General features: G+C 36.9%; 1 protein-coding gene across 1 annotated transcript in view; it reads right to left on the bottom strand.

Annotated features, from left to right (window-relative positions):
• Positions 1 to 26,841, bottom strand: part of LOC138697070 (homeotic protein ocelliless-like) — an 82,352-nt gene that overhangs the window by 1,211 nt on the left and 54,300 nt on the right. The window lies entirely within an intron of this gene.

Below are 26,841 nucleotides of genomic sequence, written 5' to 3'. Positions count from 1 at the left end.
AACGCCTACGATAAGCAAAAGTAAATCTAACTTATAAGTACTTCTGTTTCACCCAACTATTACCAATTTAAGTAATTACATATCACCTTAATTAATTACATACCAACTTAACTACATATCATCTTAATTAATTACATATCACCTTAATTTATTTACATATCAACTAAATTACATATCATCTTAATTAATTACATATCAACTTAATTAATTATATAATATTACAAACAAGAGAAATAGAAATAAAATAATACAATCAATAAAAGAAAAGGAGATACAGTAATATTAACAAAATTTGAGGACCGAACGAGCAGCGCTCGTGTTCGGTCACAGTTCAGATATATTATTAATAGGCCTATAAGAGAAATATACAAAATAAAATAAAATAGGAACAAAAATTAAAATTACAGCTACAGTGAAATTATATAATATAATATATTAATATAAGAGGAATATAGGAAATAAAATAAAATAGGAACTAAAAGTAAAATTACAGCGGCAATGAAATAATATAATATAATATAATATAATATAATATAATATAATATAATATAATATAATATAATATAATATAATATAATATAATATAATATAATATAATATAATATAATATAATATAATATAATATAATATAATATAATATAATATAATATAATATAATATAATATAACATAACATAACATAACATAATATAATATAATATAATATAATATAATATAATATAATATAATATAATATAATATAATATAATATAATATTAACATAGAGAAGAATAATATCGTACGTGAATAAAGCAGGACAATTTATGAAAAAATATATATTTCAAAATTATAGAATACAAATATAATATAGGCTGATTAATTCATATACATATGCTATAAATTCATTTAATCAAATTGAAGACATTAACACGTTTCTAATTTTCTTGTTATATGTTAGTGGGTTACATGTTAGAAGTACCGGGTGTAATTTAGCTAAAGCATTATACAACCGAGGGCCAAAATTAATGTTATGCTTTAGACCAGCAGCTGTGAAACATTAGGTTCTATTAATGTTGAATTATTATTTCGTCTCGTGTCATGATTATGTTCCTGTAATATAAACTTATTACGATTTTTATGATAAAATTTTAACAGAGTATATTTATAAATTTGTTCAATATTAAATACATTAAATTCAGGATAAATTAATTTAGTTGGATAATCGAAACGTTTCTTCAAACAAATTTTAATTATTCGTTTTTGTAGTAAATTTAACGGACTAAGATTAATTTTTGTACTTCCACCCCAAACAATAATACCATATTGAATGATATATTGAAAAATGGCCAAATAAACATTTCGTAGAACTCTAATGGGTAAGTAGCATCGAAGATTAACGAATTTATAAATTGTTTTACGAAGCCTCTTACAAAGATAAGCAATGTGATGAGACCATTTTAAATTTTGATCAATAATGATACCCAGATATTTCACATATGTGGCTTCTTTCAATGGTGGACATTTACAACTTTTGGGATCTAAACAATTTTCACTGTGTATTATTAGTCTATATTCATCGCTAATTTTTAAATTTTGAACACTAGCAGTTGTTAACGAAAAAGGAACTAAGGCTGATTTAGATATATTTAAAGAAAGGAAGTTGGAATCAACCCATTTTTAACAATATTAGGACCCATGTTAGCATTTCTATATGCTTCTTGTCAAGAAAAACCGCCTTTTTGTTAAACAAGACAGTAAAGTAAAATATGTGTTATGCACGTCACTGAAGCACATAAGAGGCCTACTGTAGGCCTACAGCTCCCATACTTTCTTATATTCAATACTAGAAGAAAATATATGCTTAAGCACGAGTAGATCGCTTGGGTCGCCTTTTATGTAACTTATTTAATTTTTATTATTTATTATTTATTATGGAAGATTTAAGATCAGACCATCTCTTACACACCACCAAAAATATAATAAAATTGCAAGAAAAAGTGTAGGGCCTACATATAAATGCAAATTAGTCTAACACAATAAGGTGTGACAAAATAAAAACAGCCTATAAAAGAACCAGTGCATATAAAGTGGAAATTCAAAATAATACACATTAGTCTGCCATATTAAGAAATGATACAATGAAAATAAAACAGATACAAAAAAAAACCTATTATACATTTTGTAATAAGTGTAGACAAAAAGAGAGGCAGAAAATAGGAAAGATTGGAGAATGCTGTTTTCTTACGATGTACCGAAATACATATGATATTTCCGTGCAGAAATTCTGAGTCATCATATGATGAAAGATGAGTGGAACGGAGAAAAATTCTCTCCGGCACTGGGATTTGAACCCGGGTTTTCAGCTCTACGTGCTATTGCTCTATCCACTAAGACACACCGGATTCCCATCCCGATGTCGGATCGAATCCTCTCAGTTTAAGTTCCACCTCTTGGGTTCCCTCTAGTGGCCTACCCTCATGCACTGCGTCATAGATGTATGACAGTGGAACAATGTCCACACATGTGCAGAGGAGCACTCGATATGAGTGACTAAGTGACTAAGTGACTAAGTGACTAAGGCTGTCTTATATCACTAAGTGATTATTTTTCGCATATCATATATTATTACGATGTACCGAAGTACATATGATATTTCCATGCAGATATTCTGCGTAATCATACGATGAAAGATGAGTGGAACGGAGAAAAATTCTCTCCGGCACCGGGATTTGAACCCGGGTTTTCAGCTTAGTGGAAAGAGCGTCAGCATGTAGAGCTGAAAACCCGGGTTCAAATCTCGGTGTCGGAGAGAATTTTTCTCCGTTCCACTCATCTTTCATCATGTGGAGAATGCTGGGTTTGCAGTGAAAGTTCTGCGCTTGGGCAGAACACTATGAATGAATGGTTCATTAGAAAATTAGGCTGAAAATTTTGCGCAGTTTGGCAGTAGTGTAACATAGGGGCCTACATGATTAAAGTGTAATCTAGGCCTACTTATTGTTTTTAAGGTAGATTATGTTAAATTATAGCGCTATGTAGATCTACTGCTGTTGTTGCATTAGCATTAAAATTACGAGGAAATGTATTTAGTTTCTTCTATCGCATCAGCATTAATTCGCAGTTGCAATTGCCTGAATTTTAGTTTGTAAAATTTGTGTTTCGTATCTCGCATCTAAGAAGTAGGCCTATTCCGGTATTTTACTTCATTACCTGTTCACCCTGATTAGAGTACATTTACCTGCAGTCTGAAGGGAAATGTGACTACGAGAATAATGTCACGTCGCGGTTGGGCCAGAGACAGACAAATCAGAATTGGGCTGTATATTAAAAAAATCTACGTAAGAAATACGTAAGTACATAAAAATACGGTATGGTTAGCCAATTAAATTAAAATTAATTATAGCGGAGCAAATTTTCGCAAGTTGGAGTCGATAGGCCTGCTACCTCGCTTCAATCAGAAACGTAACGTCAGTCGATAGCGGAATAGTTAATTTGGTTAGAACTGAACTCCTGAATATTGGAACGAGGGCGTTGTATTGATGCACCCGCTCATATGCAAACTCGCATGCAAGGGTGCTGTGACGTTGAATGTTTCCCTTCTATGGTGTGACCAAAACTACTTTCGACTTGACAGCTTACAGAGAGGGGGGAGCAATGTTGTCATGTTGTCCATCTTACGTGTAAGCAAGCGCGCTGCCGATAGATTGCAGTAGCGAACATGAACGTACATATTTGTTGAATACTATGCATTAAAATTTGTGCACATTATTATTTGTTATTATTTTTAGCAGCAGTAGCACCGGTATTCTTTAATATAATGTAATATTGCTAGAAAAGCGTTGAAAGAACTTTCGCAGAAACTAGAAAACACACACTAGTCACACACTCTACTAATGACAACGAAGATAATTCGTGCAATAAGTTATAATTTAAACACGATAATTGTCGATACACTAAAACAATAATAAAATTAAACAATATTTTTAATTCACACAACGCACGCGCTAACCAGCCAACTCAAAGTCATCCCTGACATTGTATACACGTGGAACTTGTAAACACAGACACGGCAATACTGTCCCGTTACCGTGGTTACGCGTCTCTCGTGATTGGTTGACTTGAATGGTTACCACAGTAACATGCTAAAGGCGCCATTTGTCAGGTCGGAAGTAGTTTTGGACACACCATAGTTGACACATTAACGTCAACTTCTTGTACATGTGAAGAGCAGAAGTGGGGAAAACAAAAGAAAATTAATAACTTTATTTTAAATCTTGGTTTGCATGATAATGTTTAAAATGGACCTAATAGGAAACATGGTGCTATCTTATATAGGCCTACTGCTGATCTGCCTACTAGTTTAAACACAACCTTAGCTACTTTTGCAGACTACATTGCTATTTTAGCAGTTCATTATAATCCAAGCATTGCGTCACAGGATCTACAAGATTATTTGACCCAACTATCGTAGAAAGCTGACTTTAAAATGGAGAGTTAAAATCAAGGAAACCAAAAGTCAGCACGTTACATTTAAATTTCGAAGAAGCTCCTGTCCACCTGTACAAATCAGCAATCAAATTAGGCCTATATCTCAAACTGAAGATGTGAAATATTTAGGAATGCATCTAGATCTTCGGCTAAATTGGAAGAAACATATCTGGACTAAACGAAAACAACTAATTCTTAAATTCAGAAAATTAGACTGGTTAATCACAGCTATCAGCAGTAAGTAAATTAACCCTCTACAAATCCATTCTAAAACCTGTTTGAACGTATGGAATTCAGCTTTGGGGTACCGCAAGCAACTCTAACATTGAGATTCTAATCAAAAACACTACGAATAATAGGAAACATCCCTTGGTACGTCAACAACAGATACACCTGCATTCTACCATGATCTTCACAATCCCAACAATTAAACAAGAAATAGAAAATAAATGTCTCGCCTATTAGAAACGTTTAAAGAACCATCCAAATTCATTAGAAGTGATTTTATTGAACAATAGTGCTCTTCACCTGAATAGACTTAACAGACATGCTGTTTTAGAACTGTAACAACGAAAATTGAAAACTCAGATGGTTCAAATTTCAACCAATCGAGATAGGCCGGCAGACCACCAACCTTTAGGGCAGTGGTTCTCAAACTTTTTGAAGGTGCGAACCACTTTTAAACGAGACTGCAGTTTGCGACAGTCCTCCTGCACTACCGTACCAGTTCTTGACACCATTTCAAAAATACAAATACATGAAGAATCGTAAATTGTAATTTTACTCAAAACCTGTAGAATTTTACTCAAAACCAGTAGAGTTTTACTCAAAGCAGTAGAATTTTACTCAAAACCAGTAGAATTTTACTCAAGACCAGTAAATTTTTACTCAAAACCAGTAGAGTTTTACTCAAAATCAATAGAATTTTACTCAAAACCAGTAGAATTTTACTCAAGACCAGTAGAGTTTTACTCAAAACCAGTAGAGTTTTACTCAAAATCAATAGAATTTTACTCAAAACCAGTAGAATTTTATTCAAAACCAGTAGAATTTTACTCAAAACTAGTAGAATTTTACTCAACCAATGGATACAACCCGAAGTACGATGTTAAACAAAATACTTTTTTAGTATATTCCGGAATGAAATCAAAACAATTATGGCAGTCACAGATGGATACTGAATACGTTGCGTTCAATTAGGTGAAATTCCAAAATATATAAAGAAAAAAAACTCATTGAAATATATACTGTAAGATTATCTATTGAAGGAACGTTGAAACTATGATCCTTTCATATGAATGTCCTATGCAGAAGTTGTTGCAGGTGTTACATTTGAGTTTGTATACACCTGTGTGGTTGTATTTGTTTGTTTGTATTGTTTGTGTGTTGAGATGTTTTTGTAGAGTGTGATTTGTTCTGTATGCGATGTTATAGGCTACATAGGACAGACAGGCAGATTATTTCAAACACGTTACAAAGAACACATCGCAGCCATAACAAAATTACAAAACACCTCCACATATGCAGAACACATCACAAATGCTAACCACACCTACAGAGACATCAACACAGACATGGAAATACTACACATCCAACCAAAAAGCCAGAAACTAAACACACTAGAACAATATGAAATATACAGACACACAAAAACACACCCCAATGAAATTCTCAACACACAACTCAACTTCAAAACACACACACTCTTTGACTCTACACTATACCACAGGAACACACCCTCACAGGAAACAAAACAAGAGGCGCCAAGACCAACAACGACCAGTTCTGAGGATGATCCATAATAGATCGAAACATGTAAACCAGGTACGATACAATTTAACACAAGAAAGTCATATAATACATATTCCGAAGTGATACAGTGTTAAAAGTTGTGTAATCAAGATGTATAATTTATTTTAGTTCCTGAAAAGTCATATCAAATTGAAATATAGGCCTAATTTGTACCTATAATAGTACATTATGCAACGAGCCTATAATGGTAGTAATTAAGACTCGAGGATGTTTATGAAACTCGCTTGCGCTTGTTTCATAATTTTCATACGAGCGTCTTAATTACCATTATAGGCAAGTTTCATACGACTTTTTATGCTCGACCATATTTATAACTTGAAATTATTCATAAGTAATAATAATAATAATAATAATAATAATAATAATAATAATAATAATAATAATAATAATGGCTTTATTTAACCTGGCAGATTAAGGCCGTAAGGCCTTCTCTTACACTCAACCAGGATTAAAACTTGCTTACATAGTTGAACATAAAACTGGATCAGTTATTCATCAGTTATTCATGTTATTGTTATGTGAGTGAGTGCAATAGCCTACCTCATAAATTGTGGGATGTGCGCAGACGCGAAAGTATTGATTTTTTCCGGGAAACGAATGTCGACGACCTTGATATAATCTAGAGAGTAAGATGAAACTTAATCTTGATATAACCTTGAAATTGAATTCGACATTGAAAAACGAGATGACAAAGTGAATTTATTTGAACATTATTTGCAATTAACGCTAATTATTATATAACAGAACATAACCTTCTGCGACAGTATTGGATTTCCAGCCTCCGTGACGTTTCCCTAGTTGTCTTTCGATTGCATATCCGAGAATAATCGAAAACCTGAACTTTAATGAATAGGTGTACTTTAATGACATGCAGGTGTATAATTACTACATTTCGGCATGGTCGAGCATAAATTATATTTTAGTTAAAAAAGACTGAAATCTCTGGAGAAGGGGGCATTTTGGAATCCAAAGGGGAAATTCCCACCAGAACCACCCTTGAATTCATGACTGGAGTAGTATCTTTCGGGAACATGTTCCAAGAGGAACGCCACAGTGGGAACCGGGCTACTTTAAAGTCAGGGAGATAGCGCACCGATATAAAACTTGCCTCTAAGTTTGAACATTTCGTGCAGCGTCATTAATTCCTCCATAGGCCCGGAATCCAAGCAAGTGGACTCGCTTAATCTCCCCCCGATGATTCCCTCCGGACTCGTTACGAGTTTTGTCGTTGCGGGAATATTTCAACAAGAGACAAATGCAAGGCGAGGTGGGAAATAATGGGCTGTGCTAGTCGGCTTTATGCGTGCAGAAAGAACACTTTACATGGGGCATTCTCTACATCCGAAGAGATAGACGAGGGGACCCAAATACGGGGAGGAGGGGGTGCAGTGCGGGAATGTCTGCTCCATTTATCACCCCCAGGCAACCGAGCTTGCTCTTTCTTTGTCTCGGTGGAGAAAAAAGCAAGAAATGGGAAAGTATAAAAAAAAGTTCACAAAAAACATCGGCCTCTCTTGTGACTCAAGACCTTTACAATTTCTAACTTTATATTTTAGCTGAGGATTGCCCATTTGGAGGCATAAAGGCTTCATTCACTAAAGCAGAGAGGTGCAGATGGAAAGATTTCGTTTTCTTTCTGATGAATGTTACGTAGTCTTTATGTGGTATTCGTCTAATAAACCTTGTCACCAGGACCATTACTCACAATAATGCTTATGACTGCTTGATTTTGGTCTGCCTGGTTAGGCAGAAGTTTAAGATGAAAGAGTAATGGAATGGAGAAAAATTCTCTCCGGCGCCGGGACTTGAACTCGGGTTTTCAGCTCTACGTGCTGATGCTTTATCCACTAAGCCACACCGGATACCCATCCCGGCGTCGGACAGAATCGTCTCAGTTTAAGTTCCAACTCTTGGGTTCCCTCTAGTGGCCGCCCTCTGCATTACGTCATAGATATCTATGAACATAGGACCGAAGTCCACACATGTGCTGAGGTGCACTCGTTATGAGTGACTAGTTGGCCGGGATCCGACGGAATAAGCGCCGTCTAAATCACGAAGTGATTTACGCATATCATATATATATATATATATATATATATATATATATATATATTATTTTAATGTACCGAAGTACATATGATATTTCCATGCAGATATTCTGCGTCATCATACGATGAAAGAGTTTTTCTCCGTTCCATTACTCTTTCATCGTATGATGACGCAGAATATCTGCATGGAAATATCATATGTACTTCGGTACATTAAAATAATATATAGAAATTTAAGAGGTTAAGTAGAGTTTACAGCTATAAAAGTTTTGGAAATATTCAACATTTTTTTTCCTCCATTACTGTATCTTGTACAGGGACATCATTTTATTTTTACTTCAATTTTTATTGTACCTGCGTTTCTAAATGTACTTGACTCCCACCCCTTTCACCAATGTCCTTGCTAACGCCAGTTACACAAACTTACGGCCGCTGTTGCTAGCAGTGAAATAAACAGTACAGAGTACAGTGTGTTTCAGAAATATATTGCGTTTTCTATAGAAGAAAAAGCTTATATTATTGAAGTTTAGGCCTATTTTCATACAGGTATGGTGTGTAACACAACTGAATTTGTCTGTGTGGACTGAGCACAAGTGAAGATTAGAGTTACCCAAAGTACGGTATCCTATAATATGGTACGGTACTTAACAGCATTATTTAAACAAGAGTTTTGTTTCACTGTTTGTAGGTATGAAGGACGATGATGGAAACTGGAATTACAATATAACCGAATGTGAACAACAGTTTTTTTTTTTTCACAATTTCCTGATTATATCATTACGGAATATTTTCGTAGAAATGTCATTAATCTGGTAGATAAATTTAGAGCAACAGAGTGTACAGAAAGGAAGAAAAGTGTAAGATGGCCAACAAAGGTGACAGAAGAGCTGTAGAAGATGCTAGAGAAAGAATGCAGCAAGGTCCTAATAAGACGGTCAAGAAGTTAGCTGTAGAAATTGGGGTTTCTTACGGAAGTGCTCACAAAATTCTCAGGAATAAATTAGGTTAGTAATATGCTGAATAAAATAGACATTACATAATGTACGTATATAACCGCCTGAAGAGTTGAGCTTGTGAAAAAAAATTGTTACTATTTTACTGTTTTTTGATAAAATACTGTAAAAGTAATGATCAAGCTGAAAATCGTAATACTGTATTTCCCTGTAACATAAATGGATACACTACTTTTCTATCCTCCTGTAGCTAGTAAAATGATTTGTTTACATATTGCACTAGCAACTCCAAACTCCTGCAATGGAAGGGGAGTAACAGTGTTTCCGAGTATAGCCAAGTTAATGTTAAAAATGTTGATAAAAATAAAGTGATGTCCCTGTACAATAATGAAAATTGGTATGTGTAAAACACTGTCCTTCTGCTATATATAAAAACATATTTTTACGATTAAAAATACTTTTTTTTTTTTTTTTCAAAATTAAAAATGGTGGCAGTTCACTGTGCAGTGATGAAGCCTTTCCCTCATAACTCATAAACTTGTTACTTTTTCATATTCTCGCTCTTTTATTTTATTGCTGAAACTCATATTTACAATATCATGCTCTTTCAACTACATTCCGCCCACACCTGTGGAGTAACGGTCAGCGCGTCTGGCCGCGAAACCAAGTGGACCGGGTCGAGGGAAGTTACCTGGTTGAGGTTTCTTCCGGGGTTTTCCCTCAACCCAATAGGAGCAAATGCTGGGTAACTTTCGGTGCTGGACACCGGACTCATTTCACCGGCATTATCACTTTCATTTCATTCAGACGCTAAATAACCTGAGATGTTGATACACCGTCGTAAAATAACCCAATAAAATAAAATCAACTACATTCCCTCAACCCAATACGAGCAAATGCTGGGTAACTTTCGGTGCTGGACCCCGGACTCATTTCACCGGCATTATCACCTTCATTTCGTTCAGACGCTAAATAACCTGAGATGTAGATACAGCGTCGTAAAATAACCCAACAAAATAAAATCAACTACATTCCCTCAACCCAATACGAGCAAATGCTGGGTAACTTTCGGTGCTGGACCCCGGACTCATTTCACCGGCATTATCACCTTCATTTCGTTCAGACGCTAAATAACCGAGATGTTGATACAGCGTCGTAAAATAACCCAATAAAATAAAATCAACTACATTCCCTCAACCCAATACGAGCAAATGCTGAGCAACTTTCGGTGCTGGACCCCGGACTCATTTCACTGGCATTATCACCTTCATTTCATTCAGACGCTAAATAACCTGAGATGTTGATACAGCGTCGTAAAATAACCTACTAAAATATAATCAACTACATTCCTTAATAAATCATTTTTTTTAATTTGTGTTAGAAGAAAATACTGATATTTGACTATTTTTTAAACGAATTTATTTTTTATCAGACAATCTATCAAAGGTAGAGGAGTGATCTTGCATCATATTGTTGATGACATGTATAAATATACAGAAAGAATTTCATCACAGAATGTTGGATAGTTTTTTAGTTATGTGGGAAACGCTTCATCACTGCACAGTGAACTGAATTTTGGGGGAAAAAAAAAATTAAATAACTTTTTTAAATCGTAAAAATATTTTTTTTTCTCATATAGCAGGACAGTGTTTTAAATATACCAATTTTCATTATTGTACAAGATACAGTAATGGAGAAAAAAAAGTTGAATATTTTCCAAAATTTTACTGCTGTGAAGCACTCGGCAGTATTAGACCCGGCAGCGATGTAAAGTTGGTACTGTGAAGCGCCTGGTTCGAACACGTAGGAATATTACATCTCCTCTCTCACTCTCTCCCACTCTCCACCATTCAATGCGGCCAAGGTCATTGACTCTACCTGGATGATACCAACACAACTCCTCGAGTCTCCGCGTTCTGCTTGCCACTTCTCCTGCGGAGCCAGTTAGTATACGCAGTGTATAATCCAGCCAAAGCTGTTGAAATTAATCTATGAAGCTATGGTCTGTCCAAAACAACTTCCGACCTGACAAATGGCGCCTTTAGTATGTTACCATGGCAACCATTCAAATCAACCAATCACGAGAGAGCCGTAACCATGGTAACGGGACGGTGTTGCCGTGTCTATGTGTACAATTTGCACGTGAATACCACGGCCTAATGGTGAATACAGTGCCCGGAATGACTTTGAGTTGGCTGGTTAGTGCGTGCTTTTTGTGAATTAAAAATATTATTTAGTTGTATTATTGGTTTAGTGTACCGGTATCGGTAATTATTCTGTTTCCATTTTATTATACGTATTATCTTCGTTGTCATTGGTGGAGTGTATGGCTAGTGTGTGTTTTCTAGTTTCTGCGAGAGTTTCTAAACAGGTGACTTGTGCAGTATCGGAAGGAAGGAAAGGCAGACAGAGAACAAAGAATATTGTACAAGGTGCCTTGTTAAAAAAGTCGAGCGCAAGTCGTAATGAGAACTGCTGCTTGTGTTAAAATAATAAGAGCACTGTTATCGATATTGGAAAAGAAATAGGCCGTGCAGATTTTTAATCATAAATATGTTTACAGTTTAGAATTTTTAACGCATTTCTAACAATATTACATTGATTAATACCGACACTCATAAAAGTAGAGGCTTCGTATTAAATTTGAACTTGTTTTCACAGTCTACAGTCCTTTCGACGCTTTTCTAACGGTATTACATAGTAGTAGTAGTAGTAGTAGTAGTAGTAGTAGTAGTAGTAGTAGTAGTAGTAGTAGTAGTAGTAGTAGTAGTGGTGGTGGTAATAATAATAATAATAATAATAATATACTAATAAAAGTAATAATGTACACAAATTTTAATGCCTAGTGTTCAACAAATTGGTTAGAAATGTATACGTTCGTGTCAGCCGTTCATTACTGCACTCTATCGGCAGCGCGCTCGCTTATACGAAAGATGGGAAAATGACAACTCTGCTCCCCCTTCTCTGTAAACTGTCAAGTCGGAAGTAGTTTTGGTCAAGGTATAGGCCTAGTAGTTTACATTCAAAGTTATAGGACTGCAGTCTAGTAAACTCAAATCTAATAGTCTATAGTCCAGTCAAAGCTGATAGTCCTATAGATCCTAGTGTATTCTAGTCAAAGCTGATATACAGAATGACACACGAGTTTCGTACAAAACTTAAGGTCGTGATTGCGGAGATAACAGGTGTGGAAAAAGTTTATTGTATTAACATGGATCCTATGCGCAATGGTTACGGAGCTACGTCTATTTTTGCGAACTACTGTGAACCCTGCGTGCCTCTGTTTACTTGCACATCTCTCCTGGTATGACGTCACAGTGCTCTGACATCGCGGACTTCGACTTTCCAGGGTTGTTTGTAATTACACGTAGTACTTTCATTCATGCCCTTTCAAGGTTCACTTGACTCGAATTCGTATCAGTCGTTCATCGTAGTTTGTCGGTTAACAGAGCGTTCAAGACGCTGCGGCATTTAGATGTTCAATTACAGAATAGCTGCGCACGAAATCAAGGAGAAAAGGTTTCAGCTACGAACTTAGCTCATAAGAAGTTACATGGGCTAAGTGAAATACAGTTAATGGAATGTAGCCAACAACTTTCATAAATGTACAAAATAATTAGGCCTATGTGTTTTTAAGGATTCATTTATTCATAGTTTTGTGTCCAAGAACAGGTCTTCAACTGCAAATTCAGCAATCTCCAATCTTTCCTATTTTCTGTCTTCCTTTTTGTTTTCGCATACGATCCATTTATCTTAATGTCGTCTATCATTTTATATCTTCTCTGCCCCGAACTCTTCTCCCGTTCACCATTCCTTTCAGTGCATCCTTCAGTAGGCAGTTTCTTCTCAGCTAGTGACCCAACCAAATAGTTATGTATTTCCCAAAACAAAATATTTATTATCGCCATTAAAATTATTGCAACTTTATGTGCCTAACGGTTTGAAATAAGGCACATGTTGATATTTAAACTTATTTCACGATAATGCTGTCAGCAATCATTTCCCGAAGTTTTGTATGAAAATCGTGAATCACCTTGTACAGTCCACTCCAACCAAAGTAAATAATATGAATGTGACAAGGTTAGAGTGAGTTAAATGAGGGGATAGCTAAGTGACATGAGGACGAGAACCTTGGCAATGTTAAATTGGGTTGGATGGTGAGATAGATAAGTGACAGGAGACAGGGGACTGTGACTAGGCAAGAGTGAATTAGATGAGGGGATTAATTTATTCACAGTGTTCTCCCCAAGGGTAGGTCTTTCACTGCAAACCCAGCATTCTCCAGTCTTTCCTATTTTCTGCCTTCCTCTTTGTCTCCGCATATCATCTTATTTTAATGTCGTTTGATATCTTCTTCTGCCCTGAACTCTTCTCCCGTTCACCATTCCTTCCAGTGCATCCTTCAGTAGGCAGTTTCTTCTCAACCAGTGACTCAGTCAATTCCTTTTCCTCTTCTTGATCGGTTTCAGCAACATTCTTTCTTCATCCACTCTTTCGAACACAGCTTCGTTTCTTACTCTGTCTGCTCATTTTACACGCTCCACCCTTCTCCATATCCACATTTCAAATGCTTCTATTCGCTTCTCTTCACTTCGTCGTAATGTCCACGTTTCTGCCCCATACAATGCTACACTCCACACAAAGACTTCACTAGTCTCTTCCTTAGTTATTTTTCCAGAGTTCCGCAGAAGATGCTCCTTTTTCTGTTAAAAGTTTCCTTTGCAATTGCTATTCTCCTTTTGACTTCTTGGCAGCAGCTCATGTTACTGCTTATAGTACACCCCAAGTATTTGAATCTGTCCACTTGCTCTACTGCCTGATTTAGAATTCGCAAATTTACCTTCTTTACTTTTCTTCCTATGACCATGCTCTTCGTCTTAGTTGCATTTATCTTCATCCCATACTGCGCACAGCTGTCATTTAGCTCCAGTAGCATATCCTTTAGTATCATTTCCTCTTCTGCTAACAACGCCATATCATCAGCAAATCTTATGCACTTCATTCTTCTTTCCCCTACTATCACTCCTCCCATGTTCTGAAAACAGTTCTTTACTAAATCCTCCAAGTAGATGTTGAACAGAGTAGGTGATAAAGGACATCCTTGACGTACTCCTCTCCCAATTTCACTTCCTTCTGACATTTCTTCTAGCTAAGTGAAATGAAGCCAAGGATGTGACAAGGTTAGAGTGGTTTGAATGGTGGGATAGCTAAGTGACAGGAGACCGAGGACTCTAACAAGGTTATAGTAATTTATGATTGCTTTCCGCTCAATTTTAGTAGCTTGTATGTATTGTCCAAGTCAAATCAAGGAGTTCTGAATAAATGTTGTCTAGAAAGTGAACTAAAGTAAATAGGCTAATTATGCTACCCAGGTGATAGCCTAGGTGAAATGAGGGGGAGGGGGAGTGTTGGTGAAATGAAAGAAACAGAAGACGAGTGCGCTTGCGCTGAACCAGAGACGCGATCAAAGTTAGTCTAGTCTAGTCTAGTCTAGTCTAGTCTAGTCTAGTCTAGTCTAGTCTAATCTAGTGTAGTCTAGTCTAGTCAAAGCTAGTACGTCAGGTCTAGTCAGAGGCAATAGACTCTGTAGTTTAGTTAGTGAAAGCTAGTATAACTTAGTTATTAGTATTAGTAGTACTTATTTATTTATTTAACCTGATAGAGATAAGGCCGTCAGGCCTTCTCTGCCCCTCTACCAGGAGATTCCAACTATAATATGAAGAATAAAATTACAATTAGTATTAAATTTACAATTACAATTACAAATAAAATTACAATTAGGCCTAGTATAAAATTTACAATTACAATTACAATAAAAATCAAAGTACGAAAAGATTACCTGACTAATAAAGCTAGATAATTTATCATAGAAAAACAAAGAATATTTTATATTTACTGAATTACAAATTAAATCTAGAATAACAAAATTGTATAGTGATGAAATTACTGGATATTGAAATATTTTGTGACAGATTAAGGAAACTATTTACAAGAAATCAATTACTGACCAAGTGCCTAGTAAGTTTGCGTTTGAATTCAATTTTATTTCGACAGTCCCTGATGCTAGCAGGTAGCGATTTCCAGAGTCTTGGCAGGGCTATTGTGAAAGAGGATGAATATGAGGAGGTGCGATTGGGTGGTATTGTTAGTATTGTTTCATGACGAGAGCGTGTGTTCAGATTATGGTGGGAAGAAAGGTAGGTGAAGCGTGACGACAGGTACGAAGGAATAGAAGAGTTCAAGACTTCGAAGAGAAGGAGAAGTGAATGTAAATTTCTTTTCTTATCAAGTTTAAGCCAACCTATTGTTTCCAGGGATGGGGTAATATGATCATATTTACGAACATTGTTTACAAAACGTACACACAAATTATGAGCACGTTGAAGTTTCGTTTTGTTGTCGCTGGAGAGGTCAGTCAGTAAAATGTGAGCATAGTCAAAATAGGGAAATACAAGTGTCTGCACAAGGGACTTTTTTAAGCAAGAGGGGAGATGAACATTTATCCTTTTCAGCACATGGATAATAGAATATACTTTTCTGCAGGTTTCTGTGATTATTTAATGCGTTCTCTTTATTAACAAAAACTGTTACTTTTTCATTGAAATCTGGTTGTGCTCAATAGATGTGATATTTACGAATCACCCTGTATTAAAGTGACATCGTAAGGGAGGAAGAGACATTGTCAATAAAGTCTACGACGAAGCTGCAATCAGTGACGTCATGTGGTATCGACCAATAGTGAGCGGGTGGAGGAGGGACGGCGTGAGTTCCGCCGGCGAATCAAGCGGCGCTGCCAGCAGCTAAGAGATTGGATGCTCGTTAAGCGAGTCCCTAACGACCCAGTGCAACTCGACTTCTTCTGCTACACGTGCAGTGTGCACGGACGAAATGGCGATGACTGTCGCTCACGGAGATTTAGCATCTTATACCTAAGTAGACTATGGGTAGGCATCTTAATTTCACCAATTTCTTTTTGTCTTGAACAGCGCTGTTGTCACTCAGTAGGCAAGAGGGCGGCAGAGAGAGAAAACTTAGGCCTGTAAGGATGACATAGGCGGAGATAACTATTTCCTTGGAGGGCACAATAGGATGATAAAATAAGCTAATTCACAAATACGTATACTCTTATCATGGGTACACAAATGCGCACACACGCATAGAAGCCTACACAGTGAAAAAAATAAACCTTCATTACGTCCTTTCAAACCTACATCATGCTTAGCTAGGTACAGAAAAATGTCAATTATATCAATGAAAAAAAAGTTATGTTTTATCTAACGAAGCTCGCAACTGCCAAGATTATATCAGCGTCGCCGGATGTGCCGGAATTTTGTCCCGCAGGAGTTCTTTTACATGCCAGTAAATGTACTGACATGAGCCTGTCGCATTTAAGCAATCTTAAATGCCATCGACCTAGCCCGGGATCGAACCCGCAACCTTGGGCATACAAGGCCAGCGCTATACCAACTCGTCAATCAGGTCGATTATCAAATAAATATTGTCGATTTTTCTTAACTAGACTATTTCCTTGTGTGAAATAATGGTGGGGTGTGATTTCAAGTCCTGTGATTTTATCGCTGTGACAGGTTTGTCGCTGGTTCCGACTGTGAGGATAAATCGCAATATAGCGAACGCCAGTAGGGGAAGTTATCCCCACCCACATGAAATGTGCATTCGACACAACACTCACCTATCACGTAGAGCAGGGGTCGTCAGCACAGAGCACGCTGGGGACAGAATCTCTTACCCGCTGAAAACGCAGCGCACCATAGTACACTGCATAGCTACTAGCGGGTATGCTCTCTATCTCTCCCTGCTGCACGACGGTGTACATGGGACAGCACGGCGTACCCGTTGCACATTTCAGCGAGTGCTGACGACCGCTGACGTAGAGTGTCTGGTGAGCTAGTAGGGGAAAAGTGGAAGGGGTCGTGGGCGGAGCTTCTACGTTCGCTATATTGCGATTTGCCCGGCGACTCATGTACGTAGGCCTATATGAGTCATGGGCTGCAAAAACGTTCAAAGTCGTTCAGGGTAGTTTTTCGGAAAACAACAAAAAATCGCTCCGTCGTAAACCACGAAATTAAAAAAATAAAAGAATTATAACTTAGGCTATTTTATATCATACTCTATCATGCTGTATTATAATTTCCTGCTGTTAATGTTAGTCTGTTTTTAATTTTATTTATTAGCCTATGGTTTACATGCATTTCTCTTGGCCTGATACAATTAGGCTTAGGCTATATATCTGACTTGGAACCTTTTTGCATAGGCCTATTACGGAAAAGTTTGTAATAAAAACTAGTTATAAAGACAACATAAAATTAATTTGTATATTTCAAGATTTTAAATTTCAATAAGATTACACAAAATAAATTTAATAAAAAGTAGAATAGTATTAAACGAAAATGTGAGCATGAAAAAGAATGTTGTAAATGTAATTGATATTGATTTACGTAATTAATATGTCAAGTATGTTTACATGTATGCTGCAAGATTATAAATAAGCAAATAACCTGCTGACAAGCATGTAGCAGGAATTTAGACTGATCTACTGTACTCACTGAGAAATACCGATTCAGCTATTGCAGTGTGCTGGCTATATGTCAACAACTGCTAACCTGGATGCATTGTGATGACATGGAAGAATTAGTTAATAGGCATAAGTGAACCTACAATTAAACATAAATATGAAATATATAGAATAAATTTAGATGTTTGAAGTAAAAAAAAAGAAGAAAAATTAAGTTAAAAATGTTCATGGTAGAAAATTGTAAAAAAGTGCAGATAAATAAGTTTTAAAGTTTTAATAGTCATCACGATTGGTTTAAACATGTACTAAAACTAGACGCAAGTGCAAGTTTGAACAATTAATTACTGAGGTTTGCGATAAATTAATTTGTTTAGGAAATTGCATATTAATTATGTAGGCCTATAACTACTTTTGTATATAAATCATTTTTTAAATTATTGTTTGTACTTTTGTGAACTAATATCAATAAATATATCACTATCTATCTAATAAAAACTAGATTATCACAAACAATAGGCCTACATTTATTTCATACAGTGCATGTTGATGTATTTTAACTGTCCTAGATTAGTCTCAGTCCAGGATTTATTCATTTGTACCACCCATACAAAGGCCTACATAAGTACAGTATTTGAACTTTGTCTAGTTCCTTAGTCACTGATATCATGTTCATTGTCACCATCACTTAGGCCTACATCACCTGTTGGCCATTTCAATATTTCTTGGTAGAAATCCATAAATTCAGGAGGTATGTAAGTGGCAGAAGAGATCGAATGTCATTAAGCTTCTGTTCTTAACAGACACTTTTTGTGATGCATAATTACGCTCATTTTGTTGGAAGAGTAGAATTTGAATTTGCAAGATGCGACAATTTGTAGGTATGTGTTACCATGGAATCAATAAAAGGTTTAGCTGTGATTGTGCCCTTTCTCAGACTTCCATAAGTGAAGTGCACGAGAGAACTTATGCCAAAACGAATTTTGATTTTTTTTACAAACATTCCTTCCTCGTGTTTCCTCTGAAACGCAATTTATTTTATGTTCGACCATGCAGAAATGTAGTAATTATACACCTGGTAGTAGCCCTTTAATGGACCTAATTAAAGTACACCTAAAAGTTCAGGTGTTCCACCAATCAGAAAATACCATTGTAGCAATATGAAAGCGCAAGTATCGATTATTCTCGGATATGCAATCGAATGACAACTAGTTCTGTTACTATAATAATTAGCGTTAATTGTAAATAATGTTCAAATAAATTCAATTTCTCATCTCGTTTTTCAATGTCTAATTCAATTTCAAGGTTATATCAAGATTAGACCTAATGTTTATTTTACTCTCTAGATTAGGCTATATCAAGGTCAATGTCGACATTTGTTTCTCGGAAAAAATCAATACTTTCGCGTCTGCGGACATCTCACAATTTACGAGGTATTGTGCAAGGTCAGTTCCGCTCCTCAGTCAGATAAGAATAACGCTTGCGCTCGTTTCATAAACATACTCGCGTCTTAATTACTACCATTATAGGCTCGTTGCATAATGTACTATTATACAACTCCTGTCACCAATTCTTGAAGTCCATTATATCCACAGTCTTTACTGGTTCTGGGTCATTTACTGTGGTAGGCAGCTAAAACGCTCTAAGTCAGTGACATAGAATCTTTTTGCATGCATTGATGATTTCAACAGGCCAACTCAGTGTTATAAAGGCATCTGACGTAGAATGTTTTCGCAGATTTATGTATTGACATTAAGAGTATGCATTTCAGTCTCTAAGTAAAAACCTAAAAAAATTGACTTCGAACGTTTTTTGCAGCCCATGATTTATAAGTAAAACCTACAGAGTTCAGACAACTGCAAATCAGAAAATTAACTTGAAAGACAACATTATATGGGATCTAATTAATTTTCGACTACCGCTTAAAGGTTAAAGTCGGCTATTCTGACAGGCTACTCAAGTTACAATGCACTCGTTATATTCTTCCACGAATGATTCACCCAATAATTAGTAAACATTACTTAAGTACTTACAAATGGCTTTTAAGGAACCCGGAGGTTCATTGCCGCCCTTACATAAGCCCGCCATCGGTCCCTGTCCTGTGCAAGATTAATCCAGTCTCTATCATCATATCCCACCTCCCTCAAATCCATTTTAATATTATCCTCCCATCTACGTCTCGGCCTCCCTAAAGGTCTATTTTCCTCGGTCTCCCAACTAACACTCTATATGCATGTCTGAATTCTCCCTTACGTGCTACATGCCCTGCCCATTTCAAACGTCTGGATTTAATGTTCCTAATTATGTCAGGTGAAGAATACAATGCGTGCAGTTCTGCGTTGTGAAACTTTCTCCATCCTCCTGTAACTTTATCCCTCTTAGCCACAAATATTTTCTTAAGAATATTATTCTCAAACATCCTTAATCTCTGTTCCTCTCTCAAAGTGAGAATCCAAGTTTCACAACCATACAGAACAACCGGTAATAGGGAACTGTTTTATAAATTCTAACTTTCAGATTTTTTGACAGCAGACTAAATGACAAAAGCTTCTCAACCGAATAATAACAGGCATTTACCATATTTATTCTGCGTTTAATTTCCTCCCGAGTGTCATTTATATTTTGTTACTATTGCTCCAAGATGATGATGATAATAATAATAATAATAATAATAATAATAATAATAATAATAGACTAATTATAATTTATTTCATTTTACCTGGCTATTTTTCTTTGCTTAAGGTATGCAAGTTTGGAGCAAGGGAAAACGAAAGAAGAATTTTGCATTATTTGCGTTGTGAGAACGGCGCTCAAGAGTCCACGAGCCGCCACTGGTTCATGAGAAGAAGTTTGGAGTTAATACTCTGATTTTTACAGTACAAACAAAATTCTGATTCATAATTGCGAAGTCCTGGACGCAGATCAGACATGCTTGCACGGCTGAAGCCAGCGTGATACTTCATTCTCTCCGATATGATAGGCTACAGAGGACAGAATATCGATCACGTGTTACCACAAGGGCCCGCTCGCTCGCCCTCCGATATCATTGATATCCAATCTCTTATATACGCATTAGGCCTACACGCCTGCCCGTCTCTGTCAATATATCTTGCCCGGTTTTTATGTTTATGACGGGGTATTACCTCTCTCTTCTTTTTTAACAAATCTGAAGGGCGAGTCTGTGTATTTGACATCCATATGGGAAGCTTCAAGATTTCGACTGGACCTCGTCCATCTCTTTTATCCCTTCTCTGGTAGGACTGTGACATCCAGTCAGCCCCCCAGACGTCATCCCTTGAGAAGATCAACCACCCCCTTGCAGCTACTGCTTGAACGCCATATATCTCGCCATCACAGAAGCACCCTTCTCCCTCCCCGGCTCTGACGTTTAATCTAGAAAATTGCTCTGCACTGGTCGTGTGTTTCCATTACTGTCAACTCTTTAGGTCTGTGTGCCTGCCTGCCGGCCTGCCGGTGTGCAGCCGAGGCTGAGCTGACTCATGTACCGCAATCCATGACTCGCGGACCTCGGGTGGCGTTTTTATGACTTCACTCTTTTATCTTGCCACACTTAACAGTAGCCACTTCATGCAAAGACAGAGCTTTCTTCATTTCTCCACCCTCTATCAATTAAAGCAAGAAACGTGCAACCGTAGATTGTCCAGGAACGTCGGATTAGGTAGTAGTAGTAGTAGTAGTAGTAGTAGTAGTACTAGTACTAGTAGTAGTAGTAGTAGTACTAGTAATAGTAGTAGTAGTAGTACTAGTAGTAGTAGTAGTAGTAGTAGTACTAGTAGTACTAGTACTAGTAGTAGTAGTAGTAGTACTAGTAGTAGTAGTAGTAGTAGTACTAGTAGTAGTAGGTTTATTTTGCCTGGCAGAGTTAAGGTCATGAGGCCTTCTCTTCCACTCAACCAGGTTTTAATAATATACATGAAATACAAAATTTGATTACAAAACAACACAAAAGAAAATACCTTAGATATTACATAAAATATAGTAGAAAATTACAATAGAAAAGATCAGTTACATAATATAAAATTACAAATAGTCAAGATCGGTTTGTAATATATAAAATAAAGTAGAAAATTACACATAATCAAAATCAGTTACATAACATAAAGGGGAATATACACACTCACACTCACACACACACACACACACACACACACACACACACACACACACACACACAATTTATAAGACCTAAAATGCCCGAGATAAATACGACGATTAATTCACTTGAGATATATTATACATTTAATATACTAATAGGAGGATACATGTGATAGGGCAGCCGTGGCGAGAACGTGACTCGCGAGCAGGGGCGGCCCGTCCTTATGTGCTACAGTACAATGATAATTTTTGCTCAAATAATGTATTTGCAATACCACCATAGTATCTGATCTGCCATTTGACAATTTTCCGTGGTTATGTTCATGACGCGTTATAGAGTGTTTAGTCTTCGCTCTTAGCTCTTTGGTGCCTCAGGGGGTACATTGTGCTACTCAAAACTCTAAATGAGAATGTAGACAATTAATGCGCATGTGCGAAGCTGAAATCACTGCTCTGATTGGCTATTTTTACGCGGGGAAGTGCTGTAGTCAGCTTCAGCACAACACAGCTTGGAGATTGCAAAAGTAAAGCGTAACGAGAGAATGCTTGTTTGTGGAATAACTCGGAACTATTTACAATGTAGGCCTATTTGGTAATTCAAGTGTCCGACTGCTGCTGCCGTCTAACTGGTTTTTGAGGTTCCTCCTGAACCAGTCAGCAAGCGACGGAGAATGGAATCCCAGAAAACTGAAGCCAAGGAAGTATGTGACCGTATAATTCAGGAAACTACTCACCGTTTCCAGTCTTTAAGCTATCTAGATGCAACTAAATTGTTAAACAGCAAATTTTCTGGCAATTTTTGGATAGCCTAATTTTCCTGAACGCGAACTTGAAGTTGCTGTCAACAGCTATACTGTACTGCACAAAAGAGTGTTAAAGACACAACTTTGAGTTCTATACGGAACACCTGCCTTCCGGAATATAGATGGAGCTGTTCAATTGTTACGATACATAGCCTCCAACAATTCACAGGATCCATTCTGTGAAGTAACACTGTCAATAGAAAAGAGTATGATATCCAAGTTGAAGGGTTTAACACCATGATAATTGACAGGTTCTACAGTAGGAAGGAACGTCGTATGGACTTCATATTTCGTCACTATGCGAGTCTCAAATTAAGATAAATACATATGTGTATACAGTAGGCCAATATAGAAATTGTAGCACACTCATTATTTTGACCACCAGCCGCTACTGCTCGCGAGACATTGTGGCTCGCAGTGATAGATTCTAATCTCCGCCAACCCCCACCCTCTCACTCACTGGAGTCAAACTCCGTTTCATTTGTATTTGTCTCTGACCTGCGAATGGCATATGTCTCTCTCGAAACCATGTACGAAAGTTCCAAGTAGGATGGGAGGACGCAGTTTTTTTTGCTGTCAATATGATGAGAATATTAAATGTATGATTTGTTTACAAGTATTACGAGGAAAACGGTTGTATAACATAAAACGGCATTATACTACATGTTACTGATGAGACATTAAAAGGTTAAGTGTTATCATCATCATCATCATCATCATCATCATCATCATCATCATCATCATCATCATCATCATCATCATCATCTCTGTACGTCGATCCTTTTTCAGCAGATGTACGAATTATGCGGTTAGCTCTTCAATTTGAACTTACTGATTTACAATGTGATGTCAAATGAAAGCTAGATGTAAGGACTTGACAAATGTTGAACTTTTCAAATCTTTGCCAAAAAATAAATATCCGAAGTTTCGATCTTTCGCTTGCTCTCTTGAAGCCATGTTCGCTACAACTTACGTTTGTGAAAAATTATTTTCAACAATTAAAATAATAAAAACCAAATTTAGATCACGACTGACAGACAAATACCTTCGTGATCAACTACGACTGGCAGTAAGTGACATAATTCCTGATTTTGAAACTTCGTCGCAGAGACATTCTGAAGACAGTTAATTTTAGGTTGTGATATTGTTGATTTATTGTTCATTTCTTTCTTCGTTACACGTACTAAATATTAGTTTGTAGCCTTGTACTGTATAAAATTATATTTAAGTGCTTGACGTAAGGAAAATGAAAATCCGCTAATAAGTCAGACAGTTGCTTCACTTCCCCTTCGGGTGTCCGCCTCCCTCCATAGGTGCTATGCACGTTGCAGGTTACACAGTGGCGCGGCGCACGATTACATTTTCATCACCGCTGAGATAGGGTAAGTGAAGGTAGCCTAGTAACGCCATGCAGGTTACAACGCCATCTAATATTTTTTTGATAATTACTTACATGAAAATCTATATTGGTAGCCCTAGTCAGAGAAGTGTAAAGGTACGGTCGCACGTCGCTACTTTTGCTGCGCAACTTTTGTACTGCAGCTGCAAAAGTTGCGTGTCGTATTCACACGTAAGCCAAAAGTAGCGCGCTGCACGCTACTTTTCGTGCTGCGCAACCCGAGTGCAGCAAAAGTTGCAACTGGAGGTTGCGAGTCTGTTCACACAAGGCGCTACTTTTGCAGCCGCAGTCATGCTGCAGGTTCCCATCTCCGTGTTGACTCCTCAATATACATTTTGTGGTTATGTTCGCATTATTAAGAAACTCATGCGAAAGCTTACTTATCTATTTTTTTCTTTTCTGTCCTAACTAGTATTCAGAAATTGTCATTATTTTTACTATAAAGCTTTTAAAAACGCCTACATACTTAAATGATGACCAACAGCATATTCACGTAATCAATGTTGGCAACCCTCCACGCTACGGAAAATTAAAAAAATGAATTATATCGTCAGCAAATATGCTCAGACTGTGTTGTGCATTTAATGACTGTTACAAATAATTTATTTTCATCACATCTAACATTAAAATATATTGAAACAATAAAAGTATCATTGGCACATTCGGGTGGCAACACTGGTCGCAACCGCAGCAAAAGTTTCAACAAAACCGATATCAAAAATGCTGCGGCTGCAACCCTGAGAACCCTGTTCACACGTCGCTACTTCTAAGCTGCGCGCACAGCATGAAAAAGTAGCGGACAGCAGGTTTGGCAGCCGCTACTTTTCGGGTTGCACCGTTGTTCACACGTCGCAGTACGAGAGTTGCGCAGTTTTTTGTACTGCAGCGCTGCAAAAGTAGCGACGTGTGACCGTCCTTAACTTACTGCCGTATTCATAGACATTCTTAGCGCGGGCTTCCGGTGGATGATTAGCGAACTAACGTTTTTCATATTCATAAACCAGTGTTAGCGATATGATATGAAACCCGTACAAGTAACCAGTCGATAGCCGGGGCTAGTTTAGCACACTCGTAGCGCGGACTAGCGAAATGTCTATGAATAGCACCCCTAGTGTTTAGAGAGGCCTTTCTTAAACATCCGAAACTAACAATAAAACGGATTTCTGTCTTTAGTGTGAGTTTGACAATCTTTAGCTATGATCCGTCCCAGGAATCTGTAGAGTAACTTCGCGCATATAGAGGCGGAGTTTATTTGTGCCGGAGTGTATTGCGGGCAGCATCAGCTCGAGGCCGCTAAGGGGTAAGATGCTCGTGGTAGAAGGTAAAGTTCAGATAGAAATTATCTCCTCCTGAAAACAATTGCTCGCTTCGTTCAAGCAATGCCTCCCCCAGAGCAGTCATTGGCTCTGTCCCTCCCACATAGGCTACCTCTTGCGCAGAGATCTTGTTCGTCTTTCTACTCCACAGATTCCTGGGACGGGCCATAAGTGAAGAATTGCGCACTTGAGCTGATTGTCGAGTAACGTGAATATTATACTCTGCATAAAGTAAATAGGCCTACAGATAACTGAATTTGAAATAGGCCTATAGTGAATGATGGAATGTTATGAGAAATTTGTTTAACTTATATGTGTTCTTAAGTTTAGTGGAGTTGTGTTGTTTTAAAATAAAATGTTTAATATTATATTACGGTAATTATCCACTTGAAGTAGAATTTGCGATTGCAGGTAATAACGCCATCTTGCTGCGAGAATAAACTTTGATTTAGTAGGCCTATGTAATAATAGTGGTTAGTTTAATAGTCTCTAACTTAAGTATAATCGACTGGACTTGGGTACCATGAAACCTGAAACATGAGTAGCACAAAGAAAACTGGACCCAGTTCACTACGTTAGATGCCATCTTAATAAAAATAAATTCAGAATTAGCCTACTCAAAACAGTTTTGAAACAATAGGCCTATCAATTAAATTTTTTAATAGTTTACTTATTCATATAAGGGAATTACCCATTAATGTTTTTAAACGTAAGCTCAAGACAGTGTTGACCTCAAGACCTTTCGTAGGCCTATAGCCTTGATGAATTTTATAACATTAATTGTTAATGTTTTTATTGACGTTGCTATGCATTATTCGTAATGTCTTCAGCATTAATAAAGTATCCATCCATCCATCCATCCATCCATCCATCCATCCATCCATCCATCCATCCATCCATCTACTATCTATGTGAAGACGGTTGTGCACCACTCAATGACAGTGATTTTGATTGGATTTTTTAAAATTACGTGGTAATGAGTAGTGAGACTTCTTTGTTGTCCCTAATCATTTATAGTTGTTTAATCCTATAACATAAGCTTAATTTGCCACTTTTGCTTGTAAACATATTTCTTTGTTCTAAAAAAGTAACTTAAGTGGTATTTTTACCTTCACTGCAGATAATAGCGCCAGTATGCGTCATACTTTTATTTAGGGGCTACTTGTATTGTTGTAAAATCTTTCCACAATTAGCTACAACTTTTGAAACGTAGTCTATAGTCTACATTCCACAAGAAATGATCAATATCTAAAAAATCAATATTATTGTCCGTATTTCTAGTCAGTTGTAACCCACTGTAGTCTATAGTCTACATTCCACAAGAAATTATCAATATCTAAAAAATTAATATTATTGTCCGTATTTCTAGTCAGTTGTAACCCACTGTAGTCTATAGTC

This window comes from Periplaneta americana, chromosome 3, assembly GCF_040183065.1.
Source record: "Periplaneta americana isolate PAMFEO1 chromosome 3, P.americana_PAMFEO1_priV1, whole genome shotgun sequence".
NCBI lineage: Eukaryota > Metazoa > Arthropoda > Insecta > Blattodea > Blattidae > Periplaneta > Periplaneta americana.
This window is presented reverse-complemented; position numbering and strand designations above follow the sequence as displayed.